At 36.7% G+C, this 15,040-nt stretch overlaps 1 pseudogene; it reads right to left on the minus strand.

Annotated features, from left to right (window-relative positions):
• Positions 1-4,268: 4,268 nt before the first annotated feature.
• On the minus strand, positions 4,269-14,729 carry LOC143606510 (putative pectinesterase/pectinesterase inhibitor 40; annotated as a pseudogene).
• Positions 14,730-15,040: the final 311 nt, after the last annotated feature.

Here is a 15,040-nt window from a genome sequence, read left to right on the forward strand (position 1 = left end):
TTTAAACATACTTAGTGTTAGATCTAAGTTTCTAAAATCATTTTTACAAATTCTATGGTTATGGGTTTGTAGAATCTTACCTCGGTCTTAACCCGAAACACGATCCGAACCGAAAACCGAACTTTATTTAAAGACTTTATTGTTAACTTTTGGTATTTTTTATTTGTACATTATTATACAAGTTATTTAGTGTTTGGACATGTGGAAACCATCTATGAACTTGTTGTGAGATGGAAACCGAACCAAACCGATTCTTGCTCGCTTAAGACACACAAGTGTGTTTTTTTTTAGCCATCAAGACTTGTAAATTTTTTAAAAATAGTTACAAATTGATTTTTAAATATTTTCTTAAGTACTTGGAAATGTTGGATCCAACTTGATCTCATAACAAAGTTTGGACCGACAAAACCGAACACTCGCTTAACGTGCGTTGTTAGTTCTAAAACAATGGAACTACATACTTGGTTAAGTCTTATTAAATTTTATTGAGTTATCTCATAACATTCAATATTTTGGCAAGTTGACTTTGGGTTTGACCAATTATCAAGACCCGAACCGACAACCCGAACATTCTATAAAAAAACCCGTTTTAGTATCTTTATTCCAAAGGGATTTGCATTCTTGCATTTTACCCACCTTATTACTTAACATAGGTTGAGTAAATATTAAGGTTAGATACTTTAACCCGGTTTCGAGCAAACTTACATTTTTAAAGGGTTATTATTATAAATTCTTAAATAGTCACATTTTAAACCTTAAACTTTAATTATTTACATTTCTCAACATTTATTTTGTTTAAAGACCTTCAAGACAACCTTTCTAAATTCAAGACTTCTTTTCTTTTTAGGCATTGTGCGTTAAACTCGTCATTCCGACAAATCTCCAAATTATCATCTTTCAAGTTTAATACTTGAAGGTGAGTACTTCATACCCCATTTTCAACCTTTTATTTTGGGGTGACATTTCATACTTATTCAACAAAATGCTTTATATTTGAATCTTAAACCACAAACGTAGTTGTATACTTTACCTAAATAATTGCTCGATTTGGTTTTCTATGCTTATATGCCTATGTGTTTATCGCTTTTGGTTGGTGGAACTATAAAATCCTAGACTATTTGGCATCCCCTTATAGCAAGGTATCGTTAACGTAATGCAATTAACGATAACTATAAAATCCTAGACTATTTGGCATCCCCTTATAGCTAGGTGTCGCTAATGTGTTTAGTGATATCTATTTATCCAAATTACCACTTTTATTTATCGTTTCGTATGCAAGTTTTGTGGCTATCTTTATTATATACTAATATGATTAAACTTATGAATTGCTCACCGACCTTTGTGTTGACAAACTTTATTTTATGAAATGTTGCAGGTTTGCATCTTGGTTGATTTATGATTGTGAAGAAAACGACATCAAAGACCTTAGGATATTAGTAAAAATGAACAATATCAATTTGCCATATTTTGTGATATCTTGTTTATGGTTATTTTATGGATAATTGTTATGTGACATTTTCGATGTTGTGAAATGAAATGAGTTTATTAAATACTGTCACTTTAATTAGTGTCATGTGCTTATGGACAATCGTTACACCTCGGCATGTTCCGCCGCCTTTGGTCGGGGTGTGACACTTGTGATGCTTCACATAAGCATAAAACTTTTTTTGTTTTTATTGTCTTAAAATTTCAATTTAATTAAAAACATGAAAAATTTTAATATATGCTCTAAATAGAAAAAATAATATTTTAGACGATGCATATTATTAATTTTTTTAAATGACGACTTTCTTTTATTTAGGCTACCGCACTCTCTAAACTTGGAGAGCTTCGATGCCACACTCTGTCAGACTATGTTGTCCTAACCGGGACCCTAACTTCAGAGTTTGGCTTGGGTGTTCTCCCGGAAAAGCATACCGCTGTCTGCCACTTGATAGTCATTGTGCCACCACAAGAGCATAACTCTCTGGCGCAACGCACGGTGGGACGAACACCCTGGTGGGCTCGAGGTTCTAGCTGACAACCTTTGCATAAAGTCTAACTCAAATCCTTCATTGTCAATATCCATTCAAAAGCGACAAAAGAGTATCCACCGAAGAATCCAAACCTCCTACCACTAAGCCACAAGTGGGGTATACGCATACTATTAATTACACCGCAATACGATATATGATTCTTTTTTAAAGTATTAACATATTTTATTATATTATTAAAATTAAAATGTAACTATGTAAGTAAAATAGACATATATAAACTACGGGTTAGGTTAGAATAAAAACTCATTTAAGTTGTGAAAACTCTAAAAACCCATTTTCAATCACATGTTTTTAATTAAAGATTAAATTTTGTGATTCATAATTAAAGTTAATAAAAATGTAAAAGAAAACTTACACTTTCTCTCTCCTGAAAACATATATAAAAATTAGTAAAAAAATATAAAAAAATAGTAAAACATTTTTTTATGTTTTTGATGTTTTGAATTAAATATCACAACATATATTACGTGTGTAAAACAAACAAACAAAAACGATATTACATAAGGTTTTCACAAATTTTACAACTCAAATGAGTTTTCATTTTATAATTTGAGTAATTCAATTATGCTATGAGTCAGCTCATTCTAAATTTGTGTTGGAAGTCAGAACCTAACTGGTGGGTTGAACACAAACAACGTCCACTAATAAAAAGCAACCGACTGTCGGGTGACAGAGGCTTAGACTTTCCGTGACTTCATTGGGCCCTACTCATTTAATTAAACGAAAGTGGTTGGGCTGGGCCAGCCCGCCTGCCATTTTAACTTATACCCACTCCTATATATTGTTTTATACAAATCGAATATACCAAACTACAAATTATCCAATATTATATTTCTTCAAAATCACGTAATTATTGTTTAATGGAATTTTATCAGTTTTAATTATGACACTTTGAATGTCGGCTTTAGATTCCTTTTGTCTTAATAGATTCTAATAACCCGTCGATGAATTTAATGGACAGACTAGAAGAAATATGGGCTACACACATGTGATGTGTTTTATTTAGTACATTGTATTTGTTATATATTTCAAACAATGTATAACTTGTAATTATTTAATCATCAAAATAAATACTAATGCATTTTCTAACATATAATAAGATCAGGAGTTGATTAAGCTTAGAAGTGTAAGCTAGACAAGCTGTTCGATAGCAACTCGAGATCATCTTACTAAAATATCGTATCGGGCCTATATTAAGTCTAAAAATAAGCTTGTGTTTTTTAAATGTGTTTGAGCTCATGCATCACTTATCAAGTGCGAATAGCCTCATGTGCATAATGAGCAAATTACTTATATAAAATTTATTTTGGGGGTGTTTGGGTGAACTTTTAAAACTTGTTTATTTGTTTATTGAAAAGTAAAAGGTGTAGGCAAAGCTACTTCAAAAGCTTCAAATCAGACTTTTCAAAAATGGCTTTTATTTTTCAAAACGCAAATAAGTAATTTTAAAAGCTCACCCAAACACCCCATTAATATATTAACCATGCATCTATAGAATTCATAACTAACATATGTTAAAGAAATAAATTAGTTAAATAACAATCGAGTCAAATCGATTTTGAGCTTGAAAAACCAGTCACAAACTGTGCTCGAGCTTGAGCTATGGTATACAAGTCGAGCTTTGCTAAACTGTTTACACATTAAAATTAGAGTTCAACTTGTTTAACCTAAAAGAGCTCATGCATAAATTTATCTCCTTTTGAGCATTTTTTATATTTCAATCTTGACTTGCAAGTAATTTAGAAATCTTTAGTTTGAGCCAGTGTTAAATATTATTTAGTTTACTACAAAATAGTCACGAGTCACGACTAAAGTTGAACTATTAATAACACTATCTAAACCCTAATTCAGGCTAACTTTTTTTAGAACGGCCTAATTCAGGCTTTCTATTTATAGAAATATGAAAAGTACATTTATATAAAATAAAATAGTAAGTTTATGTGAAGGTAAGTTAACAACCTCCACTATATTTATTGCAAACTTTAAACTTCAGTTTCATGCAAGTAGTGGGATAAGCAATATTTCATTTTATAACCATTTAAAATATTATCAATTCCAATTAACATCAAATCATGTCTAAGCCAACTCCTAAAATATTATTACGTGGACCAACTTTTCGTAAATTGTATTCCACTACTATTTTTCATGCATAGCTTTATTCTTTTATCTTCTTATCTTGTAATAATTTTTATAATATAGCTGTTGTTCTAACCAGAAATACTGTCGGTGCTGTTACTTACCGACGGTAGCAGAGCGGAAAGTAGTCCACCCGTCCACGACGCTCCGATTCCCTTTAATCGTCGTCTTTCCAATCCCGTCACCAACCAGCATTATCATCGTCTTCCTACTATCAATCTCCAAATACTCATAATACGCACCCGCTTTAACATATATGACAAACCTAGAAGCACTCATATTGGGAGCTGCATTCAACTCTATTTTGATTGTTCATATCGCATATTCTTTATAAACTTGTTTAAAATTCACCAATATCCCAAATGTTTACATACACACACTTTCATAGTATTTCCAAGGTATCCTTACCTTAAAACGCAAAAAGTAGATTTTCATTGTGTTTTATGGATTACAAGATTAACTTGGATCCCGTTGTTTATAATCCCTTAAAGGTTGCATTTATATCGGGTTCGTAGCCCTCATAGGAAGCGAGACATTATAAAACGACCATTTGACAAAAAGATTCCAAGAATCGAAGGTGATTTCTTTACCTGGAATGGTGGGATTATAGTGCTCGTTTTCTAGGCCACAAACCATGTTATACATGTCAATACTTTAAGTAGTCGAATGCGAGCGTTCCGGTCGCCATCCTAATTTTTCAGTGTCAAAACAATAGAACTACGGTGATTCGTGGACTAGTGCATTGACATGACGTTGTATCCCGATTTATGGTGTTATTATCGTTATTTGAGTCGAAAACATGAAAAAAAAATTGCGGTGATTCGTGCACATGTTTAGACTCCAATGTTGTGTTTTATAAATTTTTTTTTTTGAGTTGGAATATCAAATCATGGTGATTCATGTATGATTTTCCGACTCTATAAACCTTAAAATCTCAAATTTTTAAGCTTTAACCCCTCAAAATCTCAAAATTATTTACGATTGTTTCCAGTTTGTTGTTTATATACAAAGATTTATATTTTATCTAACACTAACATCTACTCCTCACTAACTCTAGGATTCACAATCAAAAACAAAATTTAACTTCACCTTATTCTTATTTTATACACTCTCATATCCATTTCTTTTTTACCTAAAACTTATTCCATTTCTTTATAATCTTTAAGCATGCCTCCACTAAGACCGCGCAAGAGCACCAACCGACGTATGGCTGCTTTTATCATCAAGCAAATGGCCGCTGTGATTCCCGAACTTGTAACTCAAATCCAAGCTACCCAACCTCCTCCACCCGTTGTTGCACCCGTTGAACCCAAACCCGTATCCTACCCATATAAGCAATTTACTAGTGCCAACCCAACCGAATTCTGGGGTACGAACTGTGCGACTACCTTGTTGCAATGGTTCGAGTCTATGGAGAATGTGTTTAGATATAGCGAGTGCCCCGAAGCGAAAAAGACAAATTTCGCTTCAAGCATGTTTAGAAAAACCGCTCTAACATGGTGGGGTAGTGTCATGCATCTCCAAGGGTCGGAAACGGCTATGGCTCTTCCATGGTCCGACCTCAAGGCACTCATGATGAAGAAGTTTTGTCCCAAACACGAACTTCAAAAGCTTGAGGAGGAATTTTGGAACCTCAAGCAAGATAGTGGTGATAACGCCGCTTACTCACTCCGTTTCCACGAGTTGAGCATTCTCGTCCCTCATTTGGTTACCCCGGCTGAGCGTGAGGTTGACAAATACATTGGGGGTTTACCTATGCAAATCCGGGACTCAGTCATGAGTAGCAAACCCGTGAATCTTGAGGATGCCATTACTCTAGCCGGTGCGCTATCGGAGAATCATGTGAAAGCGGGTACCCTAACCCTCAAGAAACCAAACGAAAAAGCCAAACCCGAGCCCGCACCATAAGCCAAGGTTGAACCCGCACCACAAGCCATTAACTACTCCAACTCTTCCCGTCACAACAATAACAACAATAAGAAGAAACCCAAAACCAACTACCGAAACTATGCCGTTACCCAACCCCAACCTCAACAACAAACCCAAATTCCACCCCAAACCCGAAAACCCTATACCAGTACCGCCCTACTATGCAACATTTGCCAACTCCATCACCCACCAAACATGCCTTGTCGCCATTGTACAATTTGTAACCGACCTTTGTGTTGACAAACTTTATTTTATGAAATGTTGCAGGTTTACATCTTGGTTGATTTATGATTGTGAAGAAAACGACATCAAAGACCTTAGGATATTAGTAAAAATGAACAATATCAATTTGCCATATTTTGTGATATCTTGTTTATGGTTATTTTATGGATAATTGTTATGTGACATTTTCGATGTTGTGAAATGAAATGAGTTTATTAAATACTGTCACTTTAATTAGTGTCATGTGCTTATGGACAATCGTTACACCTCGGCATGTTCCGATTTGTAACCGACTTGGTCATCTCAACACCACATGCTGATCCGCACAACGAACCCAACCTAACCAACCAAACCAACCGAACTTTTCCCCAAAATACTCAACACCGATATGCACCTTACCCACCAAACCAACCTCAACAACCCCGAGCTTGCTACAATTGCGGTGACCCTAACCATTTCCGCAACAATTGTCCTCGCCTCATCCTTACTAACCAAACCATGACCGCACCTTACTACCAAACTCAAGCTTACCAAGTTCAAACCTACCAACCTCAACTTTCCCAACACAATGCACCACTCATCCAACCCATCCAAGCCATACAAGCACCACATCCTCCACCACCGCAAGCACCTCAAGTCAACCAAGGCAATCAAGGACGAGCTTTCATGATGAATGTTAATCAAGCTCAAGCGGCAAACGATGTTGTGAACGGTATGTTTTTAGTGAACCAACATTTGGCTTCCATTTTATTTGATACGGGTGCCGATAGAAGTTTCATTTCTTTGAAATTTGAGTCAAAAATTGCCGTGTCTCGAACCAAGCTTTCCCGGTCGTTTTCTGTTGAAGTCGCCAATGGGAACTCCATCACCATAAATTCCGTCGTCTGCGATTGTACTCTCGTTCTTGCTAACCATAAATTCTCCATCGATCTCATCCCGATGCAAATGGGAAGTTTCGATGTCATAGTAGGCATGGATTGGTTATCTTTGCACCGTGCTGAAGTTGTTTGCTTCGATAAATTCATTCGCATTCCGCTTGTTAACGGTTAAAATCCTTAAGGTCTTCGGAAAAGCTACTTCGAGAAGACTTAATCTCATGTCGTGCTCTCAATCGCAAAAATACTTACGCCAAAAGTATGCTCCGCTCCTAGCTCTCTTGGCGACAAAATACAAAAAGGAAAGGAAAATCCAAGATATTTCTATTGTTCGTGATTTCCTCGATGTCTTTCCCGACGATGTCACCGGTCTTCCACCCGTTCGTCCGATTGAATTTCGAATCGATCTTGTGCCCGGCGCGATGCCTGTGGCCAAGGCTCCATACCGTTTAGCCCCGTCAGAAATGCAAGAATTATCGAACCAACTCGAAGAACTTTCCATTAAAGGTTTCATTCGTCCTAGCTCTTCTCCTTGGGGCGCTCCTGTTCTCTTCGTGAAAAAGAAGGATGGTTCGTTTCGTATGTGCATCGATTATAGGGAACTTAACAAACTCACCATTAAAAATCGTTATCCCTTGCCACGAATCGACGACCTATTCGACCAACTTCAAGGCGCAACTGGCTTCTCCAAAATCGATCTTCGATCAGGTTATCATCAATTGCGTGTTCGCGAAGAAGACATTTCAAAATCCGCTTTCCGTACTCGATATGGACATTTCGAATTTTTGGTTATGCCCTTCGGGTTAACAAATGCACCCGCGGTGTTTATGGACCTCATGAACCGCGTTTGCAAACCATTCCTCGATAAATTCGTTATTGTCTTTATTGATGACATTCTCATCTTTTCCAAATCCAAAGCCGAACATGAGCATCATTTGCGTTCCATTCTTGAACTTCTTAGAAACGAACGACTTTATGCCAAGTTCTCCAAATCCGAATTTTGGCTCGAGCAAGTTCAATTTTTGGGACATATCGTAAACAACAAAGGTATTCATGTTGATCCCGCTAAAATTGAGGCCGTTAAGGAATGGAAAACTCCAACGACTCCCACGGAAATTCGATCCTTCCTCGGTTTAGTCGGATATTATCGACGTTTCATTCGAAACTTTTCCAAAATCTCTTTGCCTCTTACCTCCCTCACTCATAAAGGAAAACCATTTGATTGGGGTTCGAAGCAAGAAAAAGCCTTTTGTACTCTCAAGGACATGCTTTGCAATGCTCCCATTTTAACCCTTCCCGATGGAAACGACGATTTCGTGGTATTTTGTGATGCCTCTCATCAAGGTCTTGGTTGTGTCCTCATGCAACGAGGTCAAGTCATCACTTACGCATCAAGGCAACTTAAGGTCAACGAGAAGAACTACATGACTCATGATCTCGAACTTGGTGCCGTTGTTTTCGCTCTCAAAATCTGGAGACATTACCTTTATGGTACGAAATGTGTGGTTTTTACCGATCATAAAAGCCTTCAACACATTTTTGACCAAAAAGATCTCAATATAAGACAACGACGATGGGCCGAATTACTTAGTGATTACGATTGCGAAATTCGTTACCATCCCGGTAAAGCGAATGTTGGCGCCGACGCCCTAAGTCGAAAGGTTAATGTTTAATCCGTTCTGCTTCTAAGCGTTGTCGTTCAAACCGATCTTCAAATTAGAATCTTCCAAGCTCAACGTACCTCCGTTGAAGAAGGTAACATGTATGACGAAATGTCATGTGGAGCCGAACTTTAACTCGAAACAAAACCCGATGGTCTTTTGTACTTTCTCAATCGTTTGTGGGTTCCAAATCGCGATGACCTTCGTACTTGTATACTCGACGAAGCTCACAATTTGCGGTATTCCATTCAACCCGGTGCGGATAAGATGTATTTCGATCTTCGTGCTACCTTTTGGTGGCCGGGTATGAAAAAGGACGTAGCGTTATTCGTATCTAAATGTCTTACTTGCTCAAAAGTTAAAGCCGAACATCAAAGACCTTTTGGTCTACTCGAACAACCACCGATTCCCGTTTGGAAATGGGAAGACATTGCTATGGACTTTATCACTAAATTACCCAACACCCAAAAGGGCAACGATACCATTTGGGTGATCATCGATCGTTTGACCAAATCTGCTCATTTCATTCCGATCCGCGAGAAGTATTCTATCGAGCAGCTTGCTCAAATCTATGTTCGTGAAATCGTGTGCCGACACGGTTTACCATTGACTATTATCTCTGACCGTGATGCTCGTTATACCTCTCATTGCTATGGACTTTATCACTAAATTACCCAACACCCAAAAGGGCAACGATACCATTTGGGTGATCATCGATCGTTTGACCAAATCTGCTCATTTCATTCCGATCCGCGAGAAGTATTCTATCGAGCAGCTTGCTCAAATCTATGTTCGTGAAATCGTGTGCCGACACGGTTTACCATTGACTATTATCTCTGACCGTGATGCTCGTTATACCTCTCATTTTTGGCGTTCACTTCAAGAAGTTTCGGGAACATGTCTCGATCTTAGCACCGCTTATCATCCTCAAACGGACGGTCAATCCGAACGTACAATACAAACTCTCGAGGATATGCTACGAGCATGTGTTCTTGATTTCGGTGGGAATTGGGATTCTCACATTCCGTTCATTGAGTTTTCTTATAACAATAGCTACCATTCGAGCATTGAGATGGCTCCTCTCGAAGCTCTTTACGGTCGTAAATGTCGTTCTCCGATAAGTTGGAACGAAGTCGGTGAAGCTCAAATCATGGGACCCGAAATGGTTCAAGAAGCCACCGACGTTATTGATCGAATCCGTAAGAACCTCCTAGCCGCTAGAAGTCGTCAAAAGAGTTACGCCGACAAACGGCGAAAACCGATCGAATTTAATGTTGGCGATCTTGTCCTTCTAAAAGTATCTCCTTGGAAGGGGGTAGCCCGTTTCGTTGTTCCTTTTAAAATCCTTGAGCGTGTTGGAAAAGTAGCTTATCGACTCGAACTACCGGAAGAACTTACCGGTGTTCATCCGACATTTCATGTTTCAAATCTTAAAAAGTGCTTAGCCGAGGGTAATCTCCATATACCTCTCGACGAAGTACATGTCGATGAGTCGATGGTCTTGGTTGAACGACCCATTGAGATCATGGATCGCAACGAGAAGAGAACCAAGCGTAGCCGTATTCGGTTAGTCAAAGTTCGATGGGAATCACGGCGCGGCGCGGAATTCACTTGGGAGCGAGAAGACAAAATGAAAGAGAAGTATCCACATTTGTTCGCAGCATCGTATTCGTCTTAATTACGAGACGAAATTTCCTAAAGTAGGGGATACTGTGACATTCGTCAATTTCGGGTCTTGTTTGTATTCGTTTTTGTATTTGTTTATTATGTAAACCGACCCGATTTGTAAACCGAAGCTTATGTTATAATCAAAATGATGGATTTATGTTACAATATTGTTTCACACTTGTTTGTTGGATCTTGAAAACATCCTACCTTTATTTTTATTTTTATTTATTTATTTATTTTATTATTATTATTATTTTGTTTTGTGTTTTTGTCTTGATCCATTTTGCATGAAAACTCTTGTGTCTCACACCCATATTTGACCACCAACATTACCCTATAAATACACCACCTTTCCTCTTCATTTTCCCTTGCTACAACTCCAAAAGAAAAACTCTCTCAAACATCAAAGATTCAAGTTTATCTTCTTAAGTGTTCTTGAAGGATTTTGGTCTTTCATCTTAATTAGTTTATGTAGCCTTATTAATACTTGTTTATGGTTGTGCAACATATATATAATATACACCCCTTGTTTACCTTTGGTAGTTACTTCTCCGATTCCGGTCGGTGAGGTTTCGGACCCCATAAGGCAAGGCTTCATGGAGGACTTCATGTCCTTGATATATATACATCTATATAACTTGTTCATACATATTAATCTTGCTTATTTTAGTTTGTTGGTCATGTTTACAAGTTCCATGGTTATGGGTTTTTAAGAGTCTATGCTTCGGTTTAACCGTAACTAGCTCTAAACCGTAAACCGAACTTTGTTACTAGTTTTGTTTGTTTAAACATACTTAGTGTTAGATCTAAGTTTCTAAAATCATTTTTACAAATTCTATGGTTATGGGTTTGTAGAATCTTACCTCGGTCTTAACCCGAAACACGATCCGAACCGAAAACCGAACTTTTATTTAAAGACTTTATTGTTAACTTTTGGTATTTTTTATTTGTACATTATTATACAAGTTATTTAGTGTTTGGACATGTGGAAACCATCTATGAACTTGTTGTAAGATGGAAACCGAACCAAACCGATTCTTGCTCGCTTAAGACACACAAGTGGGGTATACGCATACTATTAATTACACCGCAATACGATATATGATTCTTTTTTAAAGTATTAACATATTTTATTATATTATTAAAATTAAAATGTAACTATGTAAGTAAAATAGACATATATAAACTACGGGTTAGGTTAGAATAAAAACCCATTTGAGTTGTGAAAACTCTAAAAACCCATTTTCAATCACATGTTTTTAATTAAAGATTAAATTTTGTGATTCATAATTAAAGTTAATAAAAATGTAAAAGAAAACTTACACTTTCTCCCTCCTGAAAACATATATAAAAATTAGTAAAAAAATATAAAAAAAATAGTAAAACATATTTTTTATGTTTTTGATGTTTTGAATTAAATATCACAACATATATTACGTGTGTAAAACAAACAAAAAAACGATATTACATAAGGTTTTCACAAATTTTACAACTTAAATGAGTTTTCATTTTATAATTTGAGTAATTCAATTATGCTATGAGTCAGCTCATTCTAAATTTGTGTTGGAAGTCAGAACCTAACTGGTGGGTTGAACACAAACAACGTCCACTAATAAAAAGCAACCGACTGTCGGGTGACAGAGGCTTAGACTTTCCGTGACTTCATTGGGCCCTACTCATTTAATTAAACGAAAGTGGTTGGGCTGGGCCAGCCCGCCTGCCATTTTAACTTATACCCACTCCTATATATTGTTTTATACAAATCGAATATACCAAACTACAAATTATCCAATATTATATTTCTTCAAAATCACGTAATTATTGTTTAATGGAATTTTATCAGTTTTAATTATGACACTTTGAATGTCGGCTTTAGATTCCTTTTGTCTTAATAGATTCTAATAACCCGTCGATGAATTTAATGGACAGACTAGAAGAAATATGGGCTACACACATGTGATGTGTTTTATTTAGTAACTTGTATTTGTTATATATTTCAAACAATGTATAACTTGTAATTATTTAATCATCAAAATAAATACTAATGCATTTTCTAACATATAATAAGATCAGGAGTTGATTAAGCTTAGAAGTGTAAGCTAGACAAGCTGTTCGATAGCAACTCGAGATCATCTTACTAAAATATCGTATCGGCCTATATTAAGTCTAAAAATAAGCTTGTGTTTTTTAAATGTGTTTGAGCTCATGCATCACTTATCAAGTGCGAATAGCCTCATGTGCATAATGAGCAAATTACTTATATAAAATTTATTTTGGGGGTGTTTGGGTGAACTTTTAAAACTTGTTTATTTGTTTATTGAAAAGTAAAAGGTGTAGGCAAAGCTACTTCAAAAGCTTCAAATCAGACTTTTCAAAAATGGCTTTTATTTTTCAAAACGCAAATAAGTAATTTTAAAAGCTCACCCAAACATCCCCTTAATATATTAACCATGCATCTATAGAATTCATAACTAACATATGTTAAAGAAATAAATTAGTTAAATAACAATCGAGTCAAATCGATTTTGAGCTTGAAAAACCAGTCACAAACTGTGCTCGAGCTTGAGCTATGGTATACAAGTCGAGCTTTGTTAAACTGTTTACACATTAAAAACTAGAGTTCAACTTGTTTAACCTAAAAGAGCTCATGCATAAATTTATCTCCTTTTGAGCATTTTTTATATTTCAATCTTGACTTGCAAGTAATTTAGAAATCTTTAGTATGAGCCAGTGTTAAATATTATTTAGTTTACTACAAATTAGTCACGAGTCACGACTAAAGTTGAACTATTAATAACACTATCTAAACCCTAATTCAGGCTAACTTTTTTTAGAACGGCCTAATTCAGGCTTTCTATTTATAGAAATATGAAAAGTACATTTATATAAAATAAAATAGTAAGTTTATGTGAAGGTAAGTTAACAACCTCCACTATATTTATTGCAAACTTTAAACTTCAGTTTCATGCAAGTAGTGGGATAAGCAATATTTCATTTTATAACCATTTTAAATATTATCAATTCCAATTATCATCAAATCATGTCTAAGCCAACTCCTAAAATATTATTACGTGGACCAACTTTTCGTAAATTGTATTCCACTACTATTTTTCATGCATAGCTTTATTCTTTTATCTTCTTATCTTGTAATAATTTTTATAATATAGCTGTTGTTCTAACCAGAAATACTGTCGGTGCTGTTACTTACCGACGGTAGCAGAGCGGAAAGTAGTCCACGACGCTCCGATTCCCTTTAATCGTCGTCTTTCCAATCCCGTCACCAACCAGCATTATCATCGTCTTCCTACTATCAATCTCCAAATACTCATAATACGCACCCGCTTTAACATATATGACAAACCTAGAAGCACTCATATTGGGAGCTGCATTCAACGCGTCTCCAATCATGGTAAAATTACCACTCCCGTCCTTCGCAACCACCAAATCGTAAACCGTAGTATCATTACCCGCCACCGGAGCCTGCAACAACGCCCTATCCTTCTTCCTCAACCACGAAGGATATCCACCGGACACCGGAAACACATTCTCTTTCGATTTCGACGTGCCGTTTACTTTCTTTAACAACGAGAGAGAATTACTAACTTTACGCGCAATCTGACGTACGGATTTACGAAAATATCTCCTAACTTTGTTCCGAGACTTACTAACCGCGAATCCGTCGAGACACGTGGCTTGATTCGTCATCGCGGCGGAGAGAAGCGTTTGCACGTCGTAACGTTTGACGTTACCGTACGGCAAACGCTTCACTCCGTCGATTGCAGATTCGAGCGCTGTGACGGTGTCCACGAACAGCGAGTGGCAGTCGTCCAGCGCTCGAATCTCAATCGCGCTGAGGTTACGTAACCTCCGGCGGATCGCGGTGACGTTGAAGTCCGTGGATCGTACGTCGGAGACGGTGTGGTTGATAGCTCCGGCAACGATTTGGATCTCAGATCTGGTGCGATGGCGGTTAGGGTTTGGATGCAGAGTGTGTGGTAACGTGTGGTGTTGCAGTGTGTGTGAGCGGTTATTGTTGTTTGTGTGTGTTTGTTGAGGTGTAAGTGACGGGGGGTAGGGGGTGTAAATAGTGGGAGTGGGATGGGGTTTTTGGTAATTTTGGTGTGGGATGAGAATATAGAGAGGGTGAGTATGAGTATGACGAGACATGAGAGGATTAATGTGAAGATGGTATTGGGATGCATGGTGGGGGGTTATGGTTTATGTTTTGGTGGAGAGTGTGTCCAATGGTTTATATATGGGTGGATAAATTGAATATAGAGATAGGGATATATAAGTATATATATAAAAAATTAGGTACATTTTATATTTGCCACCATGTGTTTATAAGTGTTTTACAAGTTTTTTTAGAACGATGATTTTTTTGAATTTAGAGTATCGTACTTTTTAAATTTGAAGAGCTCAGATGTCTTACTTTAGTCAGACTATATTGTTTTAACCGGACCCATACTGGCTTCAGAGTGTGGCTTGGGCGTTCCATTGGGAAATCATACCG

Source organism: Bidens hawaiensis, unplaced genomic scaffold (genome assembly GCF_021521415.1).
Source record: "Bidens hawaiensis isolate Kalapana, Puna unplaced genomic scaffold, B.hawaiensis_p1.1 tig00075098_1, whole genome shotgun sequence".
NCBI classification, from domain to species: Eukaryota; Viridiplantae; Streptophyta; class Magnoliopsida; order Asterales; family Asteraceae; genus Bidens; species Bidens hawaiensis.